A 23,699-nucleotide genomic window follows, 5' to 3' on the forward strand; every position below is an offset into this window, starting at 1 on the left:
TCAACAACCTACCTTCCTTCATACAGGATAGTAAAGATATCCTCAATAAATTTGATGATTTCACCTGGTCTGAGGATCTTCTTTTTGTGACTATGGATGGAATTAGTCTGTACACATGTATACGTAAGCCTTTTGGGATCCATGCAGTTACTATGTTTCTTAATTCCAGGACTGCGGATTGTTTTGAACACAATCAGATGCTACTTCAGATGATTGACATCATCCTTTCTAGGAACTACTTCCTGCATGATAATGAGTGGTACCACCAGATACAGGGGACGGCGTTGGGTTCAAAATTTGCTTCATCTTATGCCTGTTTATTCATGGGCTGGTACCAAAAAATACACGCCTGGGGCAAACTTGCCTCACCCTGGATGGATTTCATCGTCTTTTGGGGACGATATATTGATGATATCATCATTATTTGGAATGGGACTATTGATCAACTTACCCAGTATCATGCCTATCTTAATAACAATCCTTACAATGTGCAACTCAGCTTACATTACGATAAAAATACTATAGACTTTTTGGACATCAGATTTTATATTGAACATAACAGTATACAGAGTGCACTTTTCAGGAAATCCACAGCATGTAATAGTCTTCTTCATGCTACTAGTGCCCATCCTGTGTCGGTTATTCAAAACATGCCATATGGAGAAATGGTACGCGTTAGACATAATTGCAGCACCACTGACACTTTCTGTACACAAATTGAGCATACTAGACATCGATTCATTAATAAGGGCTATAATGCCAACATCATAACTCGGGCCATTCATTGCATCATGAACACCCCTAGAGAAGACACCTTGATTGTTAAAACACATGTGAGTAACAAGACTCGAAAGGATTTCTTATCCTTTGTGACTCGATACACGGCCCACGGCCAGGGTATCTTTAAAATTCTTAAACGCCATTGGCCCTTACTGACTGATGTCCCGGGTCTTAAAGGTATCATATCCAATAAACCTAAGGTCACCTATCGTAGAGGTTTAACCCTCAGAGACCATCTATGTCCCAGCTACATTTCTTCTTCAAACCAAGGATTTTTGCTATCACAATACGAAGAGTTTCACCATTCACCAGTTTATTAATTGCAATACCAAATTTGTTGTGTACATTTTGGGTTGTGCATGCAATAAGGTCTATGTAGGTAGCACGAAACGTCCCTTAAAGCTTAGAATACAGGAACATTTATGAGCCATAAGAAAACATGACTTTGGATACCCTCTCGCTATGCACATGACCTTGGCCCATTCTAACCATCCAACTATTTGGTTTCACGGCATTGAACATGTTCCCATTCACTCCAGAGGGGGAAACAGAGAAATTATTTTGTGCCAAAAAGAGGTGGGCTGGATCTGCCGCCTTCAAGCGGTGGAACTGGGCCACAATACAGATCATGAGTTCCATTGCTTTCTCTAATGTATAAGTCGGGTTCGAATTGTCATGTGTTTTCCTTACTATGATTGTTGACGTGTTACTGGGGGCGGGAAACATTTTGTCATTTGTTTGTAATATACCAACACTATTTCCATCATTTGTCTAACTTATTTTGTTACTTTAACCTTATGACTAAGATCTGGCTGTTTATTTAGCAACATACCCATATCATTGTCATTATTTGTTTAAATTATTTTTCTGATTTGTTCATAATCATTATGCTACATTGTGAATTTTGTTTTTGCTCTACCTCTATGACTACGATCTTATGTCAGGGTGATAGAAATTGTCATTGTTTAAATTCTTGTAAGTGTTAACACTTGTTTCATTAATATGTACATTTTTCCCTTTCACATGAACTATATGTTTCCGGATCACTTCACTTGTCTGGGTTCACCTGTCTTCCGTTTTCTCACTCCCCCTCTCTTCTTCTCTCTTTTCTCCCTCACTCACTTTTTCCTCTTTTACTTTTCCCTGATATATTTACTTTCTTCACTTATTATGGTCATAACTTTTTGCTCACTTCTATTTTCCTATTTATTTTTATTTTTACTTTTCACTGTTTCACTTATTTAAGTACCATAAGGTACCCAGTCAGTTTAACACAATTGTCTTCCATTCCCCCTTTTTTTCTTAATTATTTGACCTTCTCCATATTGCTTTTGTTTCATATTTATTCATTACTTTCCTTCTGCTGATTGTTATGAATCATCCCTAACATGGCGGTCGCCTTGATTTCCCCTTCTTTTATTTCTATCCTCGACAATGCACCAGCTTTCGTTATGACCTGCTTTAAGATGGCGGCCGTTCCTGTCCTCTTTCCATTCTCATTAGGTTTGTTTACGTACTTCCGGGTTCCGGGCGCCTATTGTGAGCACACCCGGACCGGAGGCTTTTACTTAAGTAGCTTTCATTTTGGCGGCCAGCACCATACTCGGATCGGCTCCTCATGATTTTGGATGACAGCTCGATCGCGTTACCGAACGCTCCGAGCACGCGATAGGCTGCAATTTGACACGAGCGGTAAGAACTACAATTTTCCACTTATTTTAAATTTCATTCCATGATTCTTTGTCTCGTCTGGATGCTTTTTTACTTCTACCGTCTCCTACCAGTTTCCCTTCACTCATTGTTTGAACTATTCTGAACTTGTCTTTTTGCTATTCATTTTATGGGATTCCCCAGGTGGCCTAACATGTCACTTTTTGGGGTTTAAATAGTTATGGCTGGTGGGAACACTTTCTTTCTCTTTCCCTTTTTCTACTTTAGACCTGCAGTGCCACATGGTTTGACGCGCTTTTTTCCTCTTTTTTTCTTTCTTCTTTTATCTCATTTTCTCATGATTTATTCTACTCAGGTTATGCAAGCACGTGGTTCTTTAGCTTTTTGCCATCTTTAAGTGCTTACTTTATAGTCTTCCTTATGACAGTTTGTTCACATGAAAGACATTATCAGTTTTTATATTATTATAAATTTCACTTATCCCTCCTTCCTTTGATTTTCATTTTTCCAGGCCATTACATTGTTTGTTACTAGTATTACTGACTGGATACTATTGATGGTACGTTTTTTCGCTTCACTTTTTCTACTTGAAACTTTGATGCTTCCTCTCTCGGTTGAGGTTTCACCTTTTATTGGATATATACTAACACTGTATATGCATATTTTTATATACACATCACTATTTTATATTTATTTTTATTTTTATTTCTATTTTTAATTAATCCATCGTTTAATAACCTTTACATATTTCTCACAAGATTGTTTTTTTTCTGGTGCATGACATGGAACGGTTTCTACACGGGCTTATCACTTTTATTAATGTGTTGGTACACAGTACTCGTTTCCTCGTTTCACCTTTGAAATTCGTATCTTTATACTCACCTAGATATTCATATTTTTATGCAATGGATAGCACAAAATACATAAGTGTTTTCGGTTAAATTACAGTCCTGAAGAAGCCCTTTTATTGGGCCAAACACGTTGACTGTCCATCTTGAGTTACATTTACCTGGTCTATGGAATTGTAAGAATATAAGGCTGTCTGTTCACTTCATCACTTTCTATTCTAACTCATCTCATCTACGGAACTGTGTGGAATCAACATTTTGGACTTGCAATTTAATATTAAAAATAAGGACTGTTCACCTGTACCATCAGAACATTGGATTTTGCTTCATTTCCGTATACTATACAGTATATCTAATTGTTCTTCATTGCGGTGCACCGCCTCTTTGCGTATTTTCCAGTGGGGCTGCCTCAGCCCTGTTTAGTTCCTCTTTGCAGCAGGAACTTTGGTGTAGTTGCACGCCTATTGTAACTTAACATTAGCATTGTTGTGATCTATTTTACATTTCTTACTATTGGGTATCAATAGGGATGGTGCGTTGCTTATGAGCTTGCTGCAACTTTTTTTTATTTGTTTTCATTTGTTACTGTCATTTGTGTTCATATATGCACAGAATGATTCCAGTTGTTCAGTAGAACCACTCTAAATCATAAAAACAGTCATCAATTAAGAGACTCCAGTATATTATCTATTCACACCATTCCATTCTCTGTGTGCCCAGATTGGAACCCCCTAAACTGCCCCATAAAGAGGCTTGCATAAGAAGGAGCAAATCTGGAACCCATTTTGGTTGCTCGTAGTTCTTTATACCATGTACTGTTAAATAGAAACACAATATTCTAACAAACAATTTCTGTTATTGATACTAACATCTCGGAATGCTCTAGTAAGTAAAGTGATGGGTCTCATTTTGAGCATATGTTTGAGAGCTGTTAAACCCTTGTCATGCTGTATACTTGTGTATATTGACACAGCATCCTGTGTCACCATCCACATACCTGGCTCCACAGCCACATCTGATAAAATATTCAATACATGTGATGTATTGCGTATGTGGTAAGGGAGATTAACCACAAATGGTTACAAAACGAATCCACAAATTCTGACAGTTTTTCAGTGGGCCCACCAATCACTGAGATAATGGGCCTCCCTAATGGGAAAGGGAGATCCTTGAGCACCTTGGGAAGAGTATAAAGACAAGGGTGTCTAGGTCGATCAACTCACAAGTACATGTATTTGTCATCTCTAAATAAATATTTCTCATGCCATTTTAGTAATTCAGTATTAATCCGTTTGGTCAAACCAGAAATAGGGTTAATATCTAACCTCTCATAACATGTAGTATCGGTCAATTGGTTGAGAATTTCCTGATCATGATCTGAGCAGTTCATTACCATAATATTCCCACCTGTATCAGCCTCCCTTGTAATTAAAATGTCAGTGTTCTGTAGTTGTTTAAGAGCAATCCGTTCACCAGGACTTAGGTTATCAATGTTCCTACCTCTTTGACCATTGCACTGCCTACTCATTCTGTTGAGTTCTCTGCTCACCATTTGAAAAAACAAAGCAATACTTTTCACACTAGTGAGTTGCAGGGTCCGGCATGATTTACATTTCAATCCACATCAATACTGGAGTCTGTTCTCACATCTAGGTCTTCCAACACTTTAGACATAATAGTAGGGCCCTCCATTATTGATAATAGTGTCACAGCATCATGTACATATTGTATAGTCAAATGATTGAACTAATAGCAACATCTTGTGCATGTGGATTCATTTTAAAGAATTTCTTAAGCATCAGTCACCTAGTAAATTTAAACAGATCTATTTTCATAGTACAGATGTCTCCACTTCTGCCTGAGCAAAATACCATCTCTTCTTTCAATAATGATACCACATCACTATTCAGTGTTTTATTAGACAGATTAATGATCATGACATCTGATTCTTTCCCACCTCTATTTCCTCTTGGTCCATTTTCTTGTCCTAATGCCTTTGCTCTTGTTGTCATGACCTTCCTCCTCTTTTGAAATGAGGTTTCAATAATACAAAGACTTCAAAAAAAACAAAAAATGCATATCTGCTGCGACAAACCTTTCAACCATTAACAGGACAACCATTCCTCCTCTTTTTCCCCTTCTCGTCTTAAACTTTCATTTTTCATGAACATATTTTGATTTCCCAGCATGATTCTCTGCTCCTCTGCTCCTCCCATAAAAAAAGTTTTACTTGTGTGTTGATTTGAAGATTCCTCCCCTGGTTCAACATCTCCCTTGCTACCCGAGGGGTTAGTGATGGTACTTCCTGTAACCGTTACCTAGGTCCTTATTCTTATTTATACAGTGATCATATTTCTTTGCAAAAGTGAAAACCCTACTGTTATGATAATCTATCTCATCCCTCCTAATTTTCTGACTTTCCTTTTCCTTTACCTCTTGCTGGTATTTAGTAAGTAAATGATTTAGAATATCATAATTTTTAGCAGTTGGTTCCGGGAGGTTTAGGTTTTTGATCTCTTTTTCCAAATTCAAGAGCTCTTCTTGTAATTTAGATGCCATTCATTCAGCATTTTCAATAACTATATCCATCAATTTCATAAAAATAATCATAGGTTCCTTCTCCCATTTCATGAGCAGGTATTCACCCAGATTGTCATAAGCATGCATATTCTAAGATCTAAGGCCTCATGGGATCCTATTTATTTAAAAATATTGTTTGAGTCTAGCACCACCCACCCATTTAGATTTTTTTTTTGTAATTTCTTTAATCTAATGAATTTCTCTCTAAGGCAGCCCGCTCGGGTGCTGCTCAATATAGCTCCAGTAGTTTTGAGGCCAGGAGAGTCTTGTAGGCTTTGTAAACCTTAACAGGTATGCTGTTGAGGCCTCACATTTTCTGGGTGGTAGTACGTCTGACAGGTTCCCTAACTTCTTGGATGTCCAGTGGGGCATTCAATACTTCCCTCTACAGGGGGTCAAGGTGGGGGAGTTCAGTATCTCTAAAGAAGTCATCAATATATGGCTCTCTGTCCATGCAGGGGGGATCGTATGAGTTCTGATAATATGTACTGAAGGCTTAGTTTGTGTCCGATTGAGTGGTTAGCATGTGTGTCAGTGTGTGCATGAGCATTTTGATTGGTGGTGTGGGAGGTACACTACAGAGAAGCCATGCTAGCAATCAACCTGACTTGTCTCCTTTAGCATGCATTTTAGCCTACCACAAAAGTTCACGATGCTTAAGTGCTCTATCAAGCGGGCATGTCGCTCTGATGCCTCGCCAGGGCTAGGTGTGCTGTGGGAATTAATCTAGCTAATCATTCTAGGGGTCATAATAACAACTCAGCTTGCAGTAAATCTCTGTATCTGCACATACCCCTACCACAGTTCCTCTGAAGTGTTCTCTGACTACTGCCTTCAATGCCTCCCACACAATGAGCCTAGAAGTGGCAAAGCCCCAGCTATCTGTGAAATAATGGGCTGAGGTCTCTCACAAGCTTTCTCTAAAGGGCTGGACTTTTAACATAGTTGGTTGAAGCTGCCACATGGGGGCAGGGTGTGAGGTGTTTCCCATTTAAGATGGACCATTAAGCAAGGGATTAGGATGTGAAAAAGTTTTCCCTAGGTACTCAGCCCCAGTAACCTGTATCTGTAGCATGGTATGACAGAGGATACGGTCCATGTGCATGTGCACCTCATGTGGGGCCGAGTAGTTCAAATACTCTCTGCCCCTAGGGAGTAGTTCCCTCCAGCTACCATGCAACAACCAGTGCATCAGCCATTGCGCAAAGGAGGTGGCCACTGACAATGCCGTGGGGGATGGTAGTGGGGGCTGTGATCTATCTACTCAAGCTCAAGAACTGTATTGAAGTCACCTCCTAGGATCCAAGGTATGTATGCCCATCCCGTTTATGTAACAGTGAGGCGCACCAGGAATGGCAATTTCACTGTGTTTGGTGCATGCATGCTACCTAAGAGAATGGGCTTGTGGACAAGGTGGCCCTCGACCAGAACATATCCACCCTCTGGATCTATCTCCTCTGCAGTATGTAGGAAGGGGACTCCTGGCTGAACCAAAACCAGTGCGCCACTTGTAATGCCAGAGTAAGTGGTTAAATTACATTGCCCTCGCCAGCACTTTTGGAAGCAAGTCTCCTCATCTTTTGCTATGTGAGTTTTCTATAGCATCGCTATCTGCACACCCCATCAGCTGATGTATTGCTGCATGGCATGCCATTTGCATATCGTGCCCAGCCCTCTCACATTCCAAGTTAATACCCCTATCTGGAATATGATTGGTCTTTGTGAAGGAAATGGGGATGGGTACAAATCTATGTCAGTAATTGCAAGGAGCGGAGGTGCACTAGCAAAGGCACAATTTTTCCTCGGACCCCAGAAGGAAGCATAATTTTTAGCTAATGTCGGTTGTGATGTGTGATATGCGTAAATAAAACTATCCCCCTCAACTCGCATCCCAGGGCGGATCCCAATGGGAAATCTGCCCAAAACATGAACTAACAGTCCCATACTGGGGGAGCTTTGTCATGCTCATTCGAGTGCCAGCGTAAACTCTGTGGACACCTTAGGGTGTGGGGGGTGCAGGTGGCCAGCTGAAGGAGCTCACTGCAGTTGAACTTTGCTGGGGAATGGGAGAGCGGGAGAGAAAGAAGGAATAGCAGTGAGGGGGACCCATGTCATCTCTGAGACTAAGGCCAGTGATTCTTTGCACATTCTGTGAGGGAGCGGTGTGTAAGCAAGGGGGATTCCTCCTCTTCTCGGGTACCCATGACCAAGGGACCAGAGGGTCAGTGAGTATGGTCTGGACTGTAGCCCATCTGTGGGGGATTAGAAGCGGGAAGTTATAGAGTGAAACAGTAAGTATCAAATAATCATGTTAGACGGATGACTTCAACAGTTTGAGGTGCCACTTCAGTGAGCACCAAGGACCCGCCACTGCTTTGCAAGGTGCGGGAGTCCAGTTCCGGGAGAGTGTCATCAGCTGGTTTCGATTGTGGGAAGCGTCTCTCCATGCACCAGGATGTGGCCATGGACAACATCTGTGTTAGATCCTCCTCTACCTGCTCCGGTGTAGGGGTGCCCATTGCCCGCTCCATGTGACAATCCTGTTGGCTGCACCCACTCATCTTCTCCTTGGTTGATCACCATGGAGTGCCGTAGGAGGTGGGGGGGTTACTACCCAGTCCCGGGCATCTAAGGTTTCAGTGAAAAAGTAACTAGTGTTATTTGCCATGATCTTTAGCTTTGCTGGAAAGTAGGGAATATCGTAAGCCAGCATATCGAAGTTTTCATTTCACGGCAAGGAACGAGGCTCTCCTTCGCTGTACTGCCACACTGTAATCTGGAAAGATGTAAATCTGTGCATTTCAAAGGTGATAGGTCCAGCATTTCTGGTGGCTTGGAGTGTTCCCTATTAGTCCTGGTAATTCATCACTCTCGCCAATATGGGTCAGGGGGCACCCACCTGCAGTTTCTGGGTTGGAACTCGGTGGGCTCATTCCTGCAGCAAGTGCAAGGACAACCGGACAGGAGCTATAGTCTAGCTCAGCCACTCTTTGAAGAATGGCACTGGAGTCAGCCCTTCCACTCCCTCAGGGAACCCCAATATCCTGATATTGTTTAGTTGGGACCTACCTTCAGAGTCTTCTTCCCTGGTTTTAAGTTCATGTACCTTGGCAGAGAGAGTATTGACTGTGGTTTCAAGCTCTGAGAGTGCTGATTTAAAGTCAGTAATGGCAGTCTCGGTGGTGTTGACCAGTAAGTTTACATTAGTCATCTCTAAGCAGTCCCATCTCCACTGTGATTGTATTGACTCTGACATATAGCTCCTATTTAGTATCCGCTATTGCAGGAAGTATCTTGTCCAGTTTCAAATCAGTAGTTGGTGCCAATGTATTTGTTGAATCTGTTCCTGAGTCCAGTATGGTGGTGTTGGGATCTTCAATTTGATGCCCTGTTTAGGGGCGGGCCTGTACCTCCTCTGCACCCCATGGCAGGTCTGTGGCCCCCAAGGTTGCAAGACTGGTTGGAGGAATCTGTATGTCCAAATGTGATGAACCGTTTGCTGGTACAGAATGGTCAAGCTACTATGTTGGAGGGCTGCCTCCCTGGACCCACCAGACACATCAGTCCCCCAAGCCATCTAGTGTGGAGAGGGTGACACACGCAGACCAGGAGGTGAGCCTGTTGAGGGAGAGAAGAGGAATGCTATCTTCTAATTGCACACTGGACTCTCAAGAGAGGGAGCAGGCCCTGGTGCTGGCTGGGCACGTGTTGTTTTTTAACATTGGGACACCCTGACTATTGGCAAGCACCGCTCTCTCTTATTGTTAACAGTTTGGGCTCAATGTCCTTTTAACTTTAGCCATTCTTGTTTTTAATTTAATATGATTACCTCGGAATAAGCCACTTATTTTTAGCGACACATATCTCTTGCCACATATTCTTTCCTTCTGGTCTCCGCTACGGCCGGTTCTTTTTTCGGGTTTAGGGCCTGTCAGAGCCCTCCCTGAACAGCGTTGTGGCAGCCATTTTGGAGGGAGAAAACAGTCGGCGGTCTAGCTTCTCTTGGGCAAGCTCGACAGGACGGCTCCCCTTTCCGCATTCAAGCTTTTGGGGACACAGCCGCGCCACTGGCGCGCCGGAGGCGCACCTAAGGCAAGCCCATCTGCGCCCGTCCTTTGAGGGAAGGGTGCTTTCCTGATGCTTGGAAAGAATCTATTGTGATCCTTTTAATTAAGAAGCCAGGCAAGGAATCTAACGATTTAAAAAATCTGCAACCTATCTCCCTCCTACACACCACGGCCAAGATCCTGGAAAGACACCTTAATATGGAATTGGCTGATTTTTTACAAGTGAATGGTGGACTCGATCCATCCCAACATAGGTTCCGACAAGCTCATAGCATGGAATCTGCTTTGACTTCCTCAGCGGATATTCTTCGCAGAAGAGTAGATCAGGGGGAAGGCACTATCCTTGTCTTACTTGATCTTTCCGCAGCTTTCAATACTATATCCCTGCAACGTCTTATTCAGTGATTGCATCAGGCAGGAGTCAGAGATAGGGCACTTGATATCTTCAAGTCTTTCCTCACCAACAGATCCATCACTGTGTCCTGTGGGGATTAAAGGGCTACCCCTTTTCAATTACCATGTGGTGTCCCACAGGGGTCTTCGCTCAGCCCCACTCTGTTTAATCTTTATGTAGCACCATTGGCCAGTTTAGTGCGCTCTTTCGGTTTTCAGATTGTGTCGTAGACAGACAATACTCAGCTGATTATTCCGGTCTCACACAACTGGGATGAGACCGCCGATAGATTTCATCACTGTATGAGAGAGATCAGTAGTTGGATGAGCAGTAATTGGCTCAAACTCAATGGGGAAAAGACTGAAATCATTTTTTTGGATTAGATAGTAGGTTATGGAGTCCCCGCTGGTGGCCGGAGTCTTGTAGTAATAGCCCAGTTCCGCGCTCCTCAAATAGAAACCTGGGCATTGTATTCGACAGCCCCCTCTCATTTGAGCAACAAGTTACCAGACGGTTAAAGGCTGCTATTGGGCACTAAGAACCCTTAAGAAAATCCTTCCCTTTCTTCAGGAAAACCTCCAAATTGTGGTGGTTCTGGCACTGGTAATGTCTAGATTGTATTACTGTAATGCCTTAATGTTGAATATTAGTAAACCCGCACTCCACAAACTACAACTTATCCAGAACACAGCAGCCCATTTGATTTTAGACCTGCCTTGCTCTGCATCAGCTAGCAGCTGCCTCAAACAACTCCACTGGCTTCCGGTGGAGAAACGGATTAAGTTTAAGTCTCTCTGTTTAACTTACAAGGCCCACCTCCAAGAGGGCTGCGATTATCTTAGATCAGTTTTGCAACTCTACCAGCTGGTTCAGATGCTCAGATCTTCATTTAGACAGCTTATTTCGGTACCCCGCTGACGCAGAGTTAGATGGAGGGGACAAAGTTTTTCGGTGGGGGCAGCCAGACTCTGGAACTCCCTCCCTCTTGCGATCAGGCAGGCAGAGACATATTTTGGTTTTAGAAAGAAATTGAAAACTTGCCTGTTCTCCCATTAGGATGGGGTATTATGGAATGGCCTTGGCGTCTGACCTCTTTCTGTTTTTGTATTTTTACGACTCACTGGTATTTATCATCGCTTCAATGCTACGACCAGAATGCGCTTTACAAATTATTTACAATACAATAAAATACAATACAATACTGCACTGTGGAGAGTTCCCACCGAAGAATGGCAGGCGATCACTGAGTTGGTACCCACCTCTACCTTAACACCTTGACTCTATTAGGTACCAAGGTGGCAGAGTAGTTTAAGTTCCTTCACATCCTGGTGGGGGCAAGCTCAGTACAAAGCCAGATAATCCCCAGAGCTCCCCCGTGACCTCCAAGGACCTCTACTGGGGACCCCTGTACCTTCCATTGGTGCCAGAGGCTGCAGCACAGTTGCGCAGCCTTTCCACTGCTGCTCCACAGAGAGCACTTCACACTGCACATCCTGATGGAGCCTATTGCCAGTCCATACCTGAAGAGGTAGGCTCTAAGTAACTCCAAGATTGGCTGGGTGTTTGGGGTCTATACAGAAGAGTTACTTCATTGGGTCCCTAGTTGAGGTGCTGTGCAGCACCCAGGCTTGCAGCGATCATCCTCTCCATATCCCAGCTCAGGCAGCGGAAGTCCTGTTAGGGCACAAAAGTTGCGATGTACAGTTTCAGTGCGAACAATCGACAGTGTGCATTATTTTCTTAGCAATGCAGCCCAGTAACAAAGCAGCTGCAGAGGGAAGGTCATGCACGGGGAATGCTATGCAGAACAGGAGCCCCCTGCCACCCCCACAGGCCATGAGGCACCTACTGCAGCCACAGGTAAGGAGTCCACTGGGGTCTTCTCCCATCCACTATCCCTTATGCTGATGTGGGTGGCAAATATGTGGGGCAGTGTGTCCAGCGCCACCGTTGGGGGCAAGCACATCTTCACCTTGGTCCTCGGCGAGGGCCTGCTACTCCCTCCTCTCTGCGCAGCCACGATTGTGTCACCAGGGGCTTCTCTGAGCTGCAGCCACTAGCCCATGCCAGTTGAATTGATTTCTCAATGTGTTTTGGAGATCCATTCAACACCGCAGTGGAAACTGGGGTGCGCCGAGCTTGCAGATGACTCGGACTGCAGGGCTGTGCTTCAAGCTCATCAGCTGGCAGTCACGCATTCGTGTGTTGGGCCACGATGATCAGAGTGGGCTCCGCAGACTGCTTCCACCACTCCTGCTTGCAGTCGTCTATGCCCCTGGCACTCTGTGCCTTTTTCAGACGTTCACCTTGTCCGAGGGGGCACTGATTACGAAGATAGTTAACAAATGCTGAGTCCTCGGACAGAACAGGGCTAATTGGCCTCTGCCATCTTGCAAGGGGTGGCCACTGCCCCCACGCTCTAAGGATGTCCTTAAGGAGCCGTAGGTCACCAGTCATCCAGGGCTCCTCAAACTGAGTAAAAAAATGAAGAAAATGAAGACTAAATTAAGAATAAAGAAAACATGGCAGGAAATAGATACGGTGATTGGAGATGTTTGTTTTTACATTATGTGCAGGAGTGTATGCTCAATGCGAACTTATGGTATGTTATATAAAAGAACACGGATTGTCAGAATAATAGTAAATCGGTTTCATACATTTTGGATCTGTTAGAAAACTGCAATATTCGTTCTTTGCTCAACACAGCACTACATAGAGGCAAATTACAAATCATGATAAATAGTAAGAGGCACATTGATGAAGGTTTAAGAGAATTAGACGTCGAGACATGAGAGCTCATTGTCACACTCCTTCATTGTCTTCTATCTGGTGTATATAGGACCAAAGTACAAAATCCAGTGTAGTGGCGGTATTTACAATGTATAGGATAACTTCAGCTCCAATTCAAGGGGATAATAGCATTGACGTTGTTTTATGTATTTGTGTTTGTTTCCAGCAAACAGGTTTGTGTTAGGAGTAATTTAATTAGTTAGGGGTAAAATGCAGTCTGTGGGATGTATTTAAATGCCACTGACAACAATGAAAAATTAATTAAAAGGGAAAATATTTTGCTAGCATCAAGCATTGACACGTTCAAATAGCTCTTATTAGATTTTACTGGAAATATAGTTTAAATAAAGCATATACTGCTAAAACAAAGCTGTTTACAAGATACAGCGCAAAGTGTTTTCGTTGTTAACTCAGATTAACACTTTACAAAAAAATCAGGCTTCATTGAAAACCTAATTCACAAAATTAAGAACGGCAGTACTAGCAAAGATTTTCACGAGGCGATGCCATTATGACTGCAGCATTTTATGAAGTGTGCAGACTTTTAGATAGTCCCATTATGGGTTTTTTAATGGAAGTGTCAAGCAGAAGTAACTTTGTATTCAGTATCTTTTGAAAAGTATTTCTCACGGCAATCTACACTTCGAAATTTACATCTACATCAACAAAGGAAAAAAAACATAATAAGCGTTGAAGTGGGAGCCATGTTATTTGAAGATTTAAGGGCATGTGAAGGCAGAGGAGACCTCCGCCCCATAGAGAAAAATATATCGCATGTATTAAGAATGAAAAATATATTTGTAAAACTTCAGAACTCAACTAACCAATCGCAGCAAGAGGACATTATACACACACACAGCTTTTGAATTTTGCCCACATATGTATAGCTTTAACCGCATTTTCTTTTAGTGATTGTAATAAAATTTTGACATTCAAAAAAGCAGGCTTTACCCCTGTCAAAATGTACTCACAAGTGAATTTTCATGTTGCTACAGCACCTACAATGGGTGGAGCTTGATTCGTACAACCTGGAACGTCCTGAAACAAGTGGAATCATTTTCGTGGGTGCTCCCAAATCTGCACGTGACCGAGGCCTGAAATTTACTCCTGTAAGGAGTATCAGAGAAAAGATTTCCTGGATGGAAACAAGCAGACATCAACCTCAAAAGTAATCTGTTTTCACAGAATTCAGAGAAGATTTCCTAGTTGGAAACAAGCAGACATCAACCCCCAAAGTATTCTGTTTTCACAGAAAAGAAAGAGGTTTGCACAGTGAAACAAATATATTACGGGGAGGAAAAGAGCTGGAAAAAAATAATTGGAAATGTTCTAATTTCCCTGTGTGCAATTTCACATTAGCAAATGCAGACACATCTTTTCATGTATGTTCTAAGGATTTCACAAAATTGTTCAGGAAATTTGCAAAGCTATATTCACACAAGCTTGTACACCTGTAGTGCCAACCTACGCATTTTTGAGTGCTGTGCCCCTGGGGTTAGGAAAGACCAGAGTATGCTGGGGAATCCGTGCGCATCATACTGAGCTGTGGGACGGACCTGTTAGTTTTGTGATTCACGTAGCTAGTGTTACATCTCTGCAATGTACAGACACACGCACATGGGGATATGTGGCTTTCCAAATAATCCTAACATCGCAGTTTATAGGCCCATTGTAAACACACATTTTTTTCTTTTATTGTTACCAAGCTTCAGCTATGAAAGACCAATTCAATTTGCTTGTGTCTGTAATTAGTGTCACTGATGACAGTTCAAGCTTCAATGTAGCCTGCTTCCGTTTTCCTGTTAACCATGTTTTCAGCTTGCATTGTTTTACAATTTAGTTAATGTTGCGTTCATTTATCAAGTGCCCAAGGTAGCAATTTTAGATCACGAGGTAGCCTATTTTAAAGCAATCTACATTGTAGACATTCTGTTTATGTTTTTTTCTGAAACATTTGCTAAAAGTTCTCTGCACTTACTTCCAAACCTTCGGCTTCTTTACAATAACATTTAACTTGACGTTGGCAACTACATGGCATAAAGTAAAGCAATTTGAACTTAAATATTTGAATGTCTGTAATATTTATTATGGTATATTAAACCAAATACAGGAAATGCATATTTATATTTACACCCACAATGGTGCATTGTTTTTTAAAATTTCTTTTCGACATGTGTTTCTCCACTGAGTCAAATGGAGCCGCCCAATGACCGCACGTTTTAATCACCCTCTCAGTCCACACCCATATGGCCATACATTAGAGACCTTTCCATTCACCTCACTGTACTTGCACCTTCCACTACATAAAGCAGGGTGGCAAAATTGACGTTACACACTAGTATAGTTCCTAGTGTCGTGTAACAGATGAGCGAGTGGTTACATTATTTTCATGTGCGCTCCAAACTTCTGCAGCAGAAGCATGGTGCCATAAGGTCCACTCTCTGAAATACAAGTCAGGTTAAGGAAAAAGAGAGTGAATATTTTCTGATCTGCCATTTGTTCCTGACCCAGGAATCAAGTAAAGGGCCTGGGCCAAGTTCAATGCCTTGTTTCCTTCTGGATATGGACATTTGTTTGGTCCACGCATAAGGTATAGGGAATTAAGATGAGTAGATACATCAAAAGATTCACACTTGAATATCAAGGATATGGACAAGAGGTGCTGTTTTTCCTAAGCTGCACCAAAGCGTCTGCGCCCATCCATGCGTAGACTGTGCCCATGCCAGGACCCCTGGTCCTCCCACCATCTGCTGCTACTACGCAGACTAGCTCCCCATACTCAATATCAATAAATCAATCAGGGAATTAGTAAAGCGCACTACTCACACGTAAGGTTCTCAAGTTGCTGGGGGGGGTGCTGCTACTGCTCAACAGCCAGGTCTTGAGATGTCTCCTGAAGGTAAGGAGGTTCTTGGTCTGACACAGGTGGGTTGGAAGAAAGTTCCACATCTTGGCGGCAAGGTGCAAGAATGATCTGCCACCGGTGGTTGTTCTGCAGATGCGTGGGGCGAGGCAAGGTCAGCAGAGTGAAACTGTCGGAATGGGGTGTAGAAGGAGAGCCGTCTGTTGAGGTATTAAGGTCCGGTGTAGTGCAGTGCCTTGTGAGCGTGGGTGAGGGGTTTGAAGGTGATTCTCTTGTTGATGGGGAGCCAATGCAGGTCTCTCAGGTGGGCTGTGATGTGACACTGGCAGGAGATTTCCAGGATGAGGGTTGCGGAGGCATCAATACTGGATGCCAAGTCTCCCGCTGCTGCAGATCCTCCCTGTGCTCCACGGAAGGACCTTTCGCCTGTAGCAGCTGTCATCAATTGTCTCACAGGTCCGCCTAACATCACTGGACCCAACACCACTACCTCCCAGCAGATCACCACCAATCCAGAGCCGCTACACTGCATCCTGCTCAATGCCTGCTCATTCAGCAAACACGCCACAGCAATCTGGGACACCATCATCACCCTCATCCCAGACTTCGCCTTCATCACCAAAACATGGCTCAACCCAACCTTCAACCCCTACATCACCACCACCAAGATGGTACACCGGGACAGCCCAAACAAGCACGCTGGTAGAATCGCCATAATATTCGAGGAAACCATGCAATGCTCCACCACTAACAACAACCCAACCTGTCATGGAGCACATTACATTCCTACTACAAATTGACGCCAAGACAACCATAAGAGGTACCCTTACATACAGACCACCAGGACCAAGGCCAGCATTCTGCAATCCCATCAACAACATCATAGCCCCCCTTGCCCTCGACTCTCTCCAGTACTTGCTGCTCGGTGACCTCAAATTCCACATCAAAAACCCCAAGGACACCAACTCCACATTCCTACTGGAGAACCTTTTTAGAAATTGGGTCTCTAGTTGGCAGAGGTATACAACCTTGTCTATGTAGGAACCACAATCCTAATCAGTGTAAGTCACACACAATCCAAATTATACTGTGCCCACCCTCTGGTAGCTTGGCACTGAATAGTCAGGCTTAACTTAGAAGGCAATGTGGAGAGTATTTGTGCAATAGGTCATGCAATGACACAGTGAAAACACTACAAAAATACACCACACAGTTTTAGAAATATATAATATATTTATCTGAGTAAATTAAGATCAAAATGATCAAGATTTGATAAGCGCAATTTGTAATATCACTTTGGCAATGATAAGAAGAATCTTAAGTCTTTTTAAATCAACAAATGTCTCTTGTGTGCACAAAGTACCTGGTATGTGTCAAAATACCATGCACGGAGACCGCAGAGGAGGAGATGCATGGAAAAAGGAAGGTGTGCGTCGATTTCCTGAAGCGCACAGACGATGTGTTGATTCTTCCCATGCTGCAAGGGCTTTGTGTCGATTTCCGGCGTGCAGTCTTGGAACCTCACTGGGATGCAGGGTATTTTGATGCCCAGGGACGATGCGTGGAAATCCTGGGTGTGCAGGACGAAGTCACATGTGTTGTGTCGATCCGGTATGGCAAAGTGTCAGAGTTTCTGTTGCACGGCAGGTGCTGCATCAATTCCTCACGCAGGAAATCAGGCTGTGACATTCCGGCTTGGCAATGCATCAAACTGGTATGTCTGTGCTTTGAAGTTCCGGTCACAACACAGGCGCTGTGTCGATCTCCACCCCGGTTTCCAATCCAGGGATGCGGTGGGCACTCTGTGCATCATTTCCAGCAGGCTGTGCATCAATTTTTGCCGCACAAGGAGTTTCTTTGAAGAGGAGAAGTCTTTTTGGCCCCAAGACTTCAGGAGGCAAGCTCAATCCATGCCCTTGGCGAGCACTTCTCATCAGAGCCAGAGGCCAGCAAGACAGCAGGGCAACAACAAGGCAGCAGTCCTTCACAGCAAAGCAGTCCAGGTGAGTCCTTCGGGCAGCCAGGCAGCTCTTCTTGGCAGGTTGTAAGATCTGGTTCAGAGAGTCTGACCCAGGAAGTGTCTGAGTTGGTGGGGTCTGAGGCCCAGTTTATATACCCAAAAGTGCCTTTGAAGTGGGGGAGACTTCAAAGAGTGGTTTTGAAGTGCACAAGGCCCCCTTTCAATACAGGTCTGTCTGCAAGGGTCCCAGTAGGGGGGTTGGCAGTCCATTGTGTGAGGGCAGGCCACTAGCCTTTGAAATGTAAGTGTCAGGCCCCTCCACCCTTCCAGCCCAGGAAGACCCATTCAGTATGCAGATGAGTGCAGGTGTGACTGAGTATCCTGTGTTTGTGGTTGTCTGGGTCAAATGCACAAGGGAGCTTTCAACCAGCCCAACCCAGATGTGGATTGGAGACAGGCTGTAAGGCACAGATGGATTTCAAGTGCAGATAAATGCTCACTTTCTAAAATTAGCTTTTCAAAAATAGAAATAAAGAATCCAACCTCACCAACAAGCAGGATTTGGCATTACCATTCTGGCTATACTAAACATGACTTGTTTACCCCTTTCTAAACAGAATCTACCACTCAAACAGTATATGAAGGTAGCCCTAATGTTAGCCTATGAAAGGAGCAGGCATCACAGTAATGGAAAACAAATTTAGGAGTTTTCCACTATCAGGACATAAGAAACACACACATATATGTCCTGCCTTTTCCCTACACAGCACCCTGCCCTATGGTTTACCTAGGGCCTATCTTATGGGTGACTTATATGTAGAAAAAGGGGAGTTCAAGGCTTGGCAAGTAGTTTTAAATTCTAAGTCAAAGTGGCAGTGAAACTGCACACACAGGCATTGAAATGATTGGCCTGAGACATGGTTAAGGGGCTACTTATGTGGGTGGCACAACCAGTGCTGTAGGCCCACTAGTAGCATTCAATCTAAAGGCCATGGGCACATGTAGTGCACTTTACTAGGGACTTACAAGTAGATCAGCGTCAGATCCTATGGACTCAACATCATCTCCTAAGCCAACGACATACAGATCTTCCTTTCACTCACCAAAGACCCCTATAAAACCAAAACCAAGTTCTGCAACATCATGACTGACATAGTAGACTGGATGAGAGACAGCTGTCTCAAATTGAACTCTGACAAAACCGAGGTTACTGATCCTCAGAGAGAACACCTCTGATTGGGACCAGAGCTGGTGGCCAAAAGAACTTGGATCCACAACGACTGACCATGCTCAGAACCTCGGTATCATCCTGGACAGCCAACTGACCATGAAACAACAAGTCAACACAGTCACCTCTTCCTGCTTCCACACCCTCCACATGTCCTGCAAGATCTTCATATGGATCCCAGAAAACACCAGAAAGATTGTCATACAAGTCCTTTTCATCAGCCACCTTGACTACAACAATGCGCTGTACACTGGTATCTCTTTCCAGTTCCTCGGAAGACACCAAACAATACAGAACACAGCAGCTAGACTCATCCTGGACTTCCCCAAGCGTACCCACATTACCCCTCATCTCAGGAAACTCTAGGGCTCCCTTTCCAGAAAAGATGCCAGTTCAAGATGCTCACACATGCCTACAAAGCCCTCCACAAACAAGGGCACATGTCCCCCGCATCCATCACACCTGCAGCAGGGGTCGTGCTTTCTCTTACATTGCCGCCAAAGCCTGGAATGACCTCCACCTCCAAACAGCACCCGCCCTGGCAGACTTCAGAAAGTAACTCAGGATCTGGCTATTTGATGCAGAAGCAGCAACCTCAGCAGCCAGATACCCCTAGGGGTGACAGTGTTGCACTCTGAAAAAGACTGATTGATTGATTTCCATGATGGCTTTTTTCATACTTAGAGCTTGTTTAGAACTCAACAGAAAGTTACTACATCACAACAGTGACAGATATCCCATCTGCTGAAATCTAAATCCCATTGTATCCTTTAGATTTCAGTGGACGGGATATCCATCACCACTGTGAACGAGTAACCCACCACCAAGTTCTAAACCAGCCCCGTAGTCTCAAAGCACAGTGGTTCATATTATAACTGTGAAGCTGATAAAAGTTGTCCACTTGCAGTGTACCAAAGTCAGGCACCACTCCGTAGCTGCTCTCTCAGGTCAATTATGAAGGCAAACCTTTGGTGCTGTGAAATGGTAGACATGGAAATTCAGCACAGTTATTTTGTTGGGCATACTGGACATACAGCAAAAGAATATTGCAGGCCAGTTCAGAAATGTCAACTCTTAGACTAGGTTCACAGAGGAAGTCATGAGATGCAAACAGCCAAACAAACAGACTACCTTCAAATTAGCAGGCAATGGAATGTGTGCTGTTACAAAATGCTTTCTGTAATGCACATACAGCAAGGAAAAAACACATATCATCTGACCTAAGGGAAAGAGCTCAGCAAACAAAACAAGGGGAACATGATTCTACTACCCCTTACTAGATAAATATTGCTACACTAAGAGGGTCTTCTGCATAAGGATACTAGCACTTCTTCCTAAGTTTCTCACCCCTGGAGGCATGCGAGCAGGGAGTTCAAAGAAGCTAGACAGTGATCATGGGTAATCCATCAGGGTCAATCAGACAAGGTCCTTCTGAACACTAATGGTGTTGCCTTGAATTCTACTTACACCTCGGAAAGTGATGTTTTTCTGTTAAACTTTCCCAAGTAGTCTGGTGTACATTTTCTCAGATCTAGAATCATATACTAAAATGGCAGATTGAAAGATTCAAAACAGCAAAATGCAGCTCTTGCATTCAGTAAGCCCTAGAGGCACAAAATTGGAAACCCATTTAACACTGAATAATGAAGCTTACACAAAGAAGGTAAGTGGTGATGTCTCTGATGCGAACCCTAATGGATTCCTCCAATTCACACTTCCCACACAGAAGAACAAGGATCGGTAAGAGATTGCTGAGCATAAAGATTGAAAGTCCACTGGCCCTGATTAGATTTACTGAACCTGTCATCTCACCTAGCTTCAAACTAAGAGGACTAAGCATAAGAGAAGGGAGAGAAGGATCTTCAACCTTCATTGTGAAATAGAAACACATGGAAAGTAAAGATGTGCCAAAAGGCCTCCACTTATACTTACCAATTTACTTCATACCTTCAGCAAAGCCCAAAGCCAAGAAAGAGCCTTAGGAATGCAATAATCATCATGGAATTAATTTGCATCTGGCACACTGAAGGCTGGGGCATTATCTCCAATATAAGCACATGAAGTACATAATACAAAGCATGAGAGAGCATGCATCTGTTTCAGAAGGGAAAAGATGTCTTATCTAGGGACACATAGCCATACTAGAAATTAATTATTACTGGGTTGCTTCGAGCACAAAGTGCCTTCTCTCAATATTCAAATCTTATTTGAAATGAAATTGTAAAATTAAGATTGCAATATAGTCAATCTTCATTTTAGCTACTTATCACCACAAAGCCAACAATTTTAAGAACTTGATAAAACACGTCTCCCGAGAATCAAGATAGAGTCATAATTGATAACTATTAAACTAATGGACGGTGGACAACCCATATTTAGTTTCGGAGCTTACAACCACAAAATGACAATAAGTACATAATCTAATCCTAATGTCACTTTAAATTTTGCAGCCAAAGACATAAAGCTTACAAAGATGTAATGCAACTAAAATCTTGCTTGTGACTTGCCCTTTTAATGAAGTTCACATGCTTTGAACATAGAGTGCAGCTCTTTATAACTGCAAGCAAAAAAATGAAATGGTAAAATTTCCACACCCTATTTTTAGGAAATTGAGTTGTTGGTTGACTGGGGTGTGAGCCCTTGTCAGGCAGCAACCACAATCCTTGTCAGGATAAGGCACAAGCAGACCCCAAATTAACCTGTGCTCAACGTCTTAGTAGCTTGGCACAGAGCAGACAGGGCTATTTTAGAGGCAATGTGTAAAGTATTGGTGCAACACTTTAAACAGTAATACTCAGAAAACACACCAGAAAAGAAGCTCACAACAGAGTTAAAAAGAGTAGATTACAATAAATAAAGTAAGACAAGAATTACATAAATCCAAATAATAGAAATGGAAATATTGAATTTTAAAGTTTTAAGTAAAAAATAGTACCAAATGGTGTAAAGCGACAACTTTGGAGATTTGGTCACACCAGACTAGGACGTCATTGAGGCTGCCATCGATGTGAGATGCACGAAAGAAACGTTGCACAGCAGCAGTTCTAAAGGCAATGTGGTTTGCAGCAGCGATGCAAGTCTTTGCGATGGATCCAATTCCTGCAGTGGTGACGATAAGTCAGCTCTGCTCGGAATAGCGCCGCACAGCAGAGGAGATGCATCAGTTCTGCTGGATTCACAGAAAGACAGATCACATTAGGCCAACTTTCAAGGGTCCATGAGGGTGGTGACACCATTGAACAGGACAGACTCACAAATGGCAGCATCAAAGAGAAGATGCAAGGCTGTTGGAAAACTGTTATGTCCATGAGGCATCAGATCAGGAGGCCAGCCATCTAGCTCTTGAAGTCACTCTGGGGTTTGGGTTCAAGAAATACAGGTCAAGCTCTTCTTACCCAGGCAAGGGGACAGCAGGCAGTGGGTCAACACACCAAAACAGGAGTCCAGCAGCGTGCTGGTCATCAGAAAGTCAGTCCTTCAGAAGCACAGCAGTCCTTCTTCCTGGCAGCATATTCACAGGTCTAAAAGTGTACTGAAGTGGTGGTGTTTGAGGTCCATCTTTTATACCCTAGTGCCCTGGTTCTGGAATGTGTGAGAAGCTTCTAGACAGTGGCTTTGAAGTGCAAGTAATTCCCTGCCTCCCCTGCCCTGGCTCCAAGCTGTCTGGAATGGCCATACAGAGGTGTTATGCCCGTTGTGTGTGGACAGGGCACAGCCTTGTCAGGTATGATTTAGTGATGGCCCATTAAGTCACACCTAAGTCCCAATTGTGTGTGACTATCTAAGAGGAATACACAACGCAAGAAAATACCAACTTTCTAAATGTGACATTTTTAGAACTGGAGCTTTACCCTAAGCCTGGATTTCAAATTATGATTCCAGAGACAGCAAACTTTAATGAATAATCTCTTCCCATTTGGAAATTACACTTATAAAATATACTAAGGCAACTTCAATGTTATCCTTTGGGAGAGATAGGCCTTGCAGTAGTGTAAAACAAATTTAAGATTGTTTCAGTTCCAGGATATGTGAAACTTAAAAGTATTTGTCATACTTTGTTAAATCTATTGCACCCTGCCCTTTGGGCTTTCAAGGGCCTACTCTAGGGGTGACATATTTATTAAAAAGGAAGGTTTAGCCTGGCAAAAGGTTTATATTGCCAAGTCAAAATAGTATTTAAAACTGCACCCACCGGCTCTGCAATGGCAGGTCTGAGACATGTTTAACGGCCACTTAAGTGGGTGGCACTATTCGTGCTGCAGGCCTATTAGTAGCATTTAACTTATAGGCCTTGGGCCTGTGTAGCGCACTTTACTAGGGACCTACAAGGACATTAAAAATGTGTTAGACTTTTCATCCTTGGCGTGGTCTCCCATAACTTTTTCCCTCAGTTTCCCAGGTTGTTGATGGGTGCTGGACTCTGTTTTTGCTGTTTTTGTTACCACTGCCACCCAGTACTAAAGTGCAAGTGCTCCTGTATAAAATGTGTATGCAATTGGCTTTCCATGATTGCCATAG

General features: G+C 43.2%; 1 long non-coding RNA gene across 1 annotated transcript in view; it reads left to right on the forward strand.

Moving 5' to 3' along the window:
- The first annotated feature begins 2,292 nt into the window (after positions 1 to 2,292).
- Positions 2,293 to 23,699, forward strand: part of LOC138258936 (uncharacterized) — a 45,715-nt gene continuing 24,308 nt past the window's right edge. The window contains exon 1 of the long non-coding RNA XR_011198605.1: positions 2,293 to 2,472. This is a non-coding gene — a long non-coding RNA (uncharacterized lncRNA). The remainder of the gene's footprint in view (positions 2,473 to 23,699) is intronic.

Source organism: Pleurodeles waltl, chromosome 2_1, assembly GCF_031143425.1.
Source record: "Pleurodeles waltl isolate 20211129_DDA chromosome 2_1, aPleWal1.hap1.20221129, whole genome shotgun sequence".
NCBI lineage: Eukaryota > Metazoa > Chordata > Amphibia > Caudata > Salamandridae > Pleurodeles > Pleurodeles waltl.